This window comes from Lontra canadensis, unplaced genomic scaffold, assembly GCF_010015895.1.
Source record: "Lontra canadensis isolate GAN:19392208 unplaced genomic scaffold, GSC_riverotter_1.0 scaffold68, whole genome shotgun sequence".
Taxonomy (NCBI): domain Eukaryota; kingdom Metazoa; phylum Chordata; class Mammalia; order Carnivora; family Mustelidae; genus Lontra; species Lontra canadensis.
The window spans coordinates 11,505,793-11,514,227 of record NW_022631062.1 but is presented as its reverse complement, the minus strand read 5'-3'; the positions used below and the strand labels follow the sequence as shown (position 1 = coordinate 11,514,227).

General features: G+C 63.1%; 1 protein-coding gene across 2 annotated transcripts in view; it reads right to left on the bottom strand.

Moving 5' to 3' along the window:
• PPP2R3B (protein phosphatase 2 regulatory subunit B''beta) overlaps positions 1–8,435 on the bottom strand; it is a 43,410-nt gene that overhangs the window by 29,473 nt on the left and 5,502 nt on the right. The window lies entirely within an intron of this gene.

Sequence of the window (8,435 nt, the reverse complement as noted above, 5' to 3'; positions counted from 1 at the left end):
GACAGAGGAAGGGGGGAGGGGAGGAGGGAAGGGGACAGAGGGGGGGGGAAGGATAGAGGAACAGGAGTGGGAAGGGGCGACAGGGGAAGGAGGGAACAGGGTGGGAAGGGGCGACAAACTGAGGCTCAATGGACCAGGGAGCCTGGGGGCCACAGGTTTCCGTCTCTGCTGTGCAAACGCATCTCCTGCGCGGCACCCGTCTCCCCATCGGCGGGAAGCCCTCGACCGCCGTGGCTACCCTCCCCTTCCAAGACCCTGGCGTGGGAGGAGGGTTCCTGCTCAGAAGGCTGGAGAACCACGGCACCCGGGCGGGGGGCAGGTATGATGGGCTCCGGTACACACGCGTCACTGCCTGCCTCAGGGCCTTTGCACGCACGATCCCGGACACCACCACAGTCCCTCACGCACTTCACCAAAGACCCCACTCGGATCCCGCCGGCCACAAAATCCACCCACCCCCCTCCCGTCGCTCCTCCTCGGAGGGGTCACAGGAGGTCAAGAGGTCACCCTGAGCAGAGAACACCCCTCCCCCATCCGTTCCCCCACGCCGCACACACAGCACCAACAGTCCCAGCAGAACCCTGCGCACCTGCCCTTCCTGCATCCGACCCGCGGCCTCTGCAGCAGTGTCCGCGCGGCTCCCCAGGCTCCGGTGTGTCGGTGCCCCCAACAGGAGGGGGCGAGGCTGCCCCCAGGTCTGCACGGAGCAGGCCCCCAGCCGTAGGGCTGCCGGAGCGCACGTCTCAGCGGCTCTCCCACAGGTAGCACGCCCTTCCCTTTGTGTCGGGCAGCTGCCACCCTCGAGAACACCGGCCACACGACGCGGCGTTGGCCGTGTCACCCTGAGTCCTTCCGGACCCGGAGCCTGCCTGTCTCCTGGGAGGGCGGGACCTGAGAGCCGAGCCGCTCAGCGAGCGGGGTCTGCCCCCGCCACAGCGCGAGCCGGACGACACCGCGGCGTAGGAACCTCAGGCCTCTAGCCCGGCCGCTGAGATTCTGGGTGAGCTTTCTCTTCCTGCAGGGTCTAATCCCAGGTGCCCAGACCAGCCCTTCTGCTCAGAGTCCCTCCAAGCCCCGCACAGAGTACCCGACAAACATTTCAGAGCACCCATGCCCCGCCCCACCAGGAAAGGAAGGCACCCTCGGGCCACAGACACCCCGAAGGGAACCCGGTGAGGCCAGTGGCGTCCGTGCGGCCAAAACGACCGCCTCTTCGCGGCCCTGCCGAGGAGCTCAGGGGTCTGGACACGAAATCCAGCATCCTGGAACGGGGCTGCCCCCCGAGCGCAGGTCCCGGAGAGCCGCCCCTCCCATGAGAAGGATGAGCCAGAAATAAATGCCCACCGACCCCTGACCGCGAGGAATGAAAACGATGGGCTTCACACGTCCTGCTGCATCCAGGAGCGGGGCACGGGGGCCACGGGGCAGATCGTGCCCCGAGAACTCCGGGCCACGGCAGACTCTCACTCGGCGCACACACCACGTTCACAGCATCCGGAGCGGGCAAGCTGCAGGGGCTCCGTCCGGCTCTGGATCTGACCCTTTTCTGCAAGGCGCCGTGTCCTCCCATCGCGTGAGGACGCAAACTGGCTCTGTTCCCTGTTCAAGGGGGCGGCAAGGCAGGGACTCGCTCTCTGGGTTCTGTCCCGGGCTCCCCACAGCTGACAACGCCCCAGAGAGCCGCAGGACAGGAGCTGGAACGACCCTCGGCCGAGGCTGACCGCCACGCCCCCACCGCTGATGATTTACGGAGTGACACCCATCGTTCACCCGACGGTCACGAGCATCGGACGCTACCCTGGACGGCTGCGGGAGCTCGGACCCTACACCCCTAACCGCGAGCGAGGACGAGACTGTTTTCTGCCTTCTGAGCCTCCCACACACGGTGTGCCCTTCTCCCACAGCCGTGCTGCTCAGGAAACTCTGCTGTCACTTTCCCTGGCTTGCGGCTGACTTCTGTGAGAAGCCGAGGTCCCTGCTGGCTGGTCCCGTGGGACCCTCCCCTGGGGGCTTGCACTTAGCCGGCCTGCATCAGTCTGGATAACCCCAAAGCCCTCTAGCCAAAACCGTACTGGTGCACCAGACTGGTGCGGCCTGAAAGGAGGAAGACCTGCCCCGGGAAACCATCGTCATCTCAGGACCCATAAAACTGCCCGAAGTCCCACGGAAAAGGAGCAACTCCCCGTCCAAACTCACACGTCCACACGCAAACAAGGCGCCAGGAGGGACAGAGCAGGACAGAACCCACCAGCTTCAGATGCCGACGTGACCAGACCCAGGACCCACGCGCTTCCCCTGGCTCCGATCACAGAAGCAGGAAGCTTGAAGATGGACGGCTGAGTCCACGGAACACAGACCCCAGTCACACGGCAAGAGGAGATGTACAGACAACGCACGTGGGGGATGGCGGGGTGGACGGAGCACAGCTGAGGACAGGTGCGGGGAAGTGGGGGGGACAAAAGGCAGAGGTCAGAAGGCCACCCAGGGGGCGGGGGGCGTGGGGGGTGTGCGGAGGCGCACCCTGAATCCTGGGTTCCCGGTGCTCCCCACACAGCACCGGTAAAGGGAATCCCGCACAGACACAGGGGAATGGAACCGCCGGACACCAGACACCACCAGCACATCCTCCAAAACAGCCGGGATGAAACACAGCCCAGTGGGGTCCTCTTCAGCGCAGCAAGGAATCAGACAGCGGGCACGCTGTGGAGAGGCGACACCGCACCAGCCAGGGTGGCCCCGGGGCAGGGCCGTGCGATCTGCGGCTCTGCCCGCGGGGAGGTCGGCGGCCGGGAGGTGGTCCCTGCGACCAGAACAAACGCAAAACACACTGAGAAGTGAGCTGTCAGCAGACCCCGGTTCGCGGACTCGCAGGGTCTCGATCCCTCAAACCCCCGCACACGGGTTGGCGGACTCGCGGCGTCTCCGTCCGCGCACATGAGTTGGCCGACTCGCGGGGCCTCCATCAGCACACACGGGTTTGCGGACACGTGGGGTGTCCATCCACACGCATGGGTTTGCAGACACGCGGTGTCTCCGTCCAAGCGCACAGGTTCCCAGACACGCAGTGTCCGTCCGCATGTACGAGTTCGCGGACACATAGAGTCTCTGTCCACGTGCACAGGTTCGCAGACATGCGGGGTCTCCGTACGCACACATGGGTTTGCAGACACGTGAAGTGTCTGTCCGCGTCCACAGGTTCGTGGACACGCAGAGTCTCCGTCCATGTGCACAGGTTCTCGGACACGCAGTCTCTGCACACACAGGTTCACGGAGATGCAGGGGACGTGGTGCTGCAGCAAAGCTCACCCACGTGCAAGTTCTGAGTGAGCAGGAAGAAAGCACCACAAGGGCAGTGGTGTGTTGGGGTGAGGGCGTGGGGTACAAGGACCACGACCGCTTAAACCAGAAACAAGCATGTAGCTTGGCGTCTTTTCAAAAGCGCTGTGCGCAGCAGAGCATGAAGACGGGACAAACCGCGGCGTCTCCGGGAGTTCGACGGTAAAGACTGTGACAGACAAAGGTGAGCAGGTGACAGGTCCAGTGTGTGTCGGGAAGGGTACACGGCAAGAGTGCGAGAGCAGGAGACACACAACCTAACTCAGCCCACAGATACTCCTACGGTGCACGTGGGTTAAATGCTCCGGTCACAGAGCAGACACCCACGGGAAAAAGACCGTATGTCTTTGTAAGACACGCATGTAACACATACAAGCACACACTGAGAAGTTTTTAAACTGTGGACATGCGGGCCCACAGTGGCCCTCAGCAGGGTCGTGTGTGGCTGCAGGGCGGTCCACACGGCCCAGTGATGACCTGCAGATCCGCACCATGCTGCAGGCGCGACACCGAAGCCCCAGGAGCTGGACGGCCCATGGAGCCCCGGTACCCACGACCTGGGCTGGGCTGACGTGTGCACGGAGCCTCGGCACCCAGACCTGGGCCAGAGCCTGCAGGCTTAGCCCCCAGGGCAGAAACGCTGCTGGGGACAGACTGATGTGCCGCAAGGAAGGAGGCTGAGCTTCCCCTCCCCGGGCACGGATGACAAGTGTACGGCACAATGAGACACGAAACAGCCTGGTGTGGACACGGAAGATTTACGGGTTTAATCTCCCGGACATAAATAGCCCGTGGCCCGAGCACAGCTGCAGGACGCGCATTCTTGTCCGGCACACGGGGCGCCGTTGGGAGCCGGCCACCTCCCGGTCGACAGAGCAGGCCTCAGCAGATTCCGCAGCAAACGCAGGGGCCGTTCCCTGACCTCCAGGAGATGCGGCCCGATATCCGTTACAAACGCGAAAGCAACAAAGACACGTGCGAGTGTGCGAGAACTCCACAGTGGGGCTCGGGACTCAGAGTCGAGGCCTGGGCACCCGGCTTCCTGGGCACCGCGCCTTCAGTCCTCCTGGACGCGCGGTGAGTGCAAGCCTCGGGCGGCATGCAGCCCAGAGCTCCCTGATAAAGATGACACCTCCCCACGGAGAGCTATTTCTGGAGAGAGCAGTGACTCCTCATAAGGCCACAAAGCAAGAGGACGCCGCCGGCTGCCCAGCACACGCACAGCGGGGCCGTCCTGTCCACGTGGGGCTGGACACAAGGTCCCGCCGAAGCCACTGCTGCCTCCCGGGGTGGGTGCCCGCAGAAGCAATCCAGGCTGCGTTTCTGCTGCCATTCCTGCTCTGAGCACTGGGCTCGGTGGTCACAGGTCACAGTCACAGGTCCCAGCCCTCAGCTGGGACGTCGAAAGTGACCCTCGCCCAGAGCACCGGCCCAAGACGCACAGTAAAAGCCAGGAGTCGGGACAAAAGCAGGCCAGGAAGAGGCACCCCGGGCACGGGCGGCTCAGCTCACAGGACCCCAGGGCTGGCCATGACCTGAGACACAGATGCCTGCTGCTACCCGGGACAGGACTGGGGAGCCCGGTGGGGAATTCCCAGGGAGCCTGCACGCACTTATGGCCAGGAGAGGAGGGCCCTGCAGGCCACGAGACTGAGTTTGCACGCACTGAGACGCCGTGGCCAGGAGAGGAGGGCCCTGCAGGCCGCGAACTCTCTGCTTCCGTGGACCACTTCCCGCCACACGGCAGAGGCTCAGTACTGAGACCTGCAGAGGACATACTGGACACACACAGGAGTCCCGGGATCAGAGGTTAACACAGAGGAGTCAAAATGACGAAATGACCACTGCCTAGGTCCACCTCCACGCAGGCTCGTGCAGACGCCCTTTCCACATCAGAAGGGTCTGGGTGTCCGCGTGTCAGGTGCGCATGGGGGCCGGACAGCAAACTCAGAGGACACGGAGCCAGGCGGCGCTGGCCAGGCAGTGCGTTAGGACGAGGCCTGTGTCCAATGCCCACCAGCTCCCAGGACATCCGTTCAGCTCCGCGCCCACAGGCAGAATGGGCACGGACGGTCTGGTCTCCACAAAGCCTAGAAGACAGGGCTGGAAACGTGGAGGGCGTCGTGCCACCACTCCATGCTGGCCAGGAAGTACCATGAACAGGGACACCGCGTCCACAGCCTCACAGACATGGGGTAGGGGTCACATCAACCTCCTGGGACCCTGAGAGTGTGCGTCGAGGGTGCGACCCCTCCCTGGCCCCGTGACCGCCTTCAGACTAAGGCCCTGCTCAGTGTCCGGCACGGCCTGAGCCACAGGCCACGCTGTCTCCAGAAGAGGTCAGCTCATGGCCCAGGAGAGTCACCAGGAGATGGCGTCACTGCAGTCCACACATGACCGTTCTGAGGGCCTGTCCGTCCACGCAGAGGACCCCCCAGGGAGGCTGGACAGGATGGGCAGAACAGGACCAGGGCAGTGACACAGCACAGGACGGGGGGGCCCGGGGCACCCTCGAGTGTACACGCTGGAGTGAGGGGAGAGAGCTTCACCACCAGGGGAAAGGGGGAGGCTGGGGTCCCCGCTGAGACAGGGGCAGGCAGCAGAGCAGCCATGCTGGGCCGGGGGGGTCCCTGACTCAGGGACAACGCAGCCAAGCTGCCGGGAGTCCCTGTGCCACTCGGCATGTGTGCAAGGCCCTGGAGCCCCTGGGAGGGCAGGCAGGAGTGTCCATGCGGTGAGCAGCACAGTGAGCCCATGGCCGGCAGACCCACAGCCACAGTCCAGACACTCCTCTGACCCCGAGTGCAGGGGACACGCGCAGCTAGCCAGATAGCCACGTGCAAGGCACATTCTACACCATCTGCCCCTCCAACCCCCAACTGTCTCCACCCCATCCCTCCCCAACCTCATTTCCCCATCCCCCTCCCCCATCCTCTACCTCATTTCCCCATCCCCTCCCCCATCCCCGTATGCCCATGTTGCTCTGAATCTCATTTCCCAACCCTCCACCTCCCCACACCCTCATTCCCCATCTCTTCCCCAATATCATGTCCTCGTCTCGTCCTCCACCCCCACGGCCCCATCTCTCCTTGAATGTCATTTCCCCCTTCCCCATCCTATACCTGCTCATGTGTCCCTTAATCTCACTCCCTCCCACCCCCACCCCCACAGGTGCCCAGGCCCCATCTCTCCCCAGTCTCGTTTTCCCTTCCTGCATCCTCCACCTCCTTCCCACACCCCCATCCCCCACCCTTCCCCAACCCCATTTCCTCCACCCCTCCCCCAGCCTCCCATCCCCTCCAATCACCGTACAGGACACCCCCATCTTCCTCCTAGTCATCAGGGTCCCCACCACGCTCATGGCCCCAGGCCACCACCGACATGTGCTGACCTGCCCAGGGCCCTGTCCAGATCCACACTTAGATGTCCTGGGCTGAATAAGGCGGAAATACGCCCCCCCAGGCAACGCTCCCCTACAAGAAGCCCCGTGTGATCCACCCCCCCACCTTAGAGAACACTCCCGCAACCCCAGACACACACGCACGCCCGCAGAACACCGCTGAAGCACATCTCCTGTAACATGAAACACTTTCCCTGCTGAAGGAATTCATAGAATTTCTCTCGCCAACAGCGGTGCTGGTGAAACGGGGGTCGTCCTAAAACAATCAGACTCTCAGAACCGGTTCTGCCAGGAGCCAGGCCCCCTGAGGGCAAGTCACCATGATTTTCGGAGCATCTGCCAATCCGGCAAACGCCCTAGGGAACCACCTCAGAGAAACCACCAAGCATCCAGCTTCCTGCTGGGTGAGAGGACATCAGCCCGTGGCTGATTCCACTTTCACCGTCTCAGAGACCCCAAACACATGTTCCTCAGAAACAAGGAACAAACGTTCAGCACAAACCGCCTGAACACAGAATTTCCAAACCTGGAAGACGCAGCCAGATACACATTCAGAAGCTGTGTGAATGCTAACATGGGATCCGAAAGAAACTCCAGGTACAGAATCGGCAAGAGCAGGTCTTTTTCTCACCCTCAAAACAGCCCTGTTTGATTCTGTGTGATTTTTTTGTCCTTACGCTGTACCAGGGCGCTAACTCCTCACGAGCAGGGACCACACAAGTGTTTCATGTGGCAAATGTCAGTGACCCAGATGCAAGCATGTAGGGGGCCAGCCAGTGAGTGCAGGTCCGGCCTCCGGCCTGCGGCCCTGGCCCCCGCGTCCAGCACCTCCATCCACTCCCCCGTCCTGTCTCCCCCATCCCCATCCAGTCCCCTGTCCTGTCTCCCCTGTCCCCATCCACTCCCCCGTCCTGTCTCCCCCATCCCCATCCAGTCCCCGGTCCTGTCTCCCCCGTCTGCATCACTCCCGCATCCTGTCCCCCGTCCTGTCTCCCCTGCCCCCATCCTGTCCCCAGTCCTGTCTACCCCGGCACCGGGCCACCAGGCACCCAGGCACTACACGGCGGCAGGCAGAGGGTGAGAGGTCGTACGGAAACCTCAAGTTACAGAATGACTGGGGAGCTCACGGGAGTCTCAAGCGTTTTCAATTACGTGTTCCCCTTAAACCACCTGACAAGATACACAGAGACATAAAGCCAGGTTTGACGTCCCCGGCTCATGCGAATCACAAAGTTCACACACAAGCCAATCTATTACCAAAAGCCACCCAGGCGTCCCCGGTCGCGGCTGCGGTCTGCGCGCCCCCCCACACGGCACGTCTCAGACTGCGGCCGCAAGGGCAGGGAACCCGGCCCCGTCCACGGGTGTGAGGAAAGCTTCCCGCTCCGCACGAGGGTACAAGCCGCCAGTGTTTGTGACTAAGGCTGAACCACCAGCCAATGCTAAACCCTGTCTGCGCCGCGCTGGAGACAGCCGCCGCATCGCCGGCCCCCACACTCCAGCTTCCTGACTGCGTGCGGTTCTGCCGCGGGAACCCCAGGAAGGGAAGCTGGGGCTTCCTTCTACGAAAGGCTTTCCCTAACACTCCACACGGGACACCTGGCTCTCCAGAGCCACGACACAGCTGTTCCGGGGGGCACACGGGGGGGACCCTGGGAGTACCAGCAGCCCCCAGTGTGTTCCAGGAGGGATGCACATG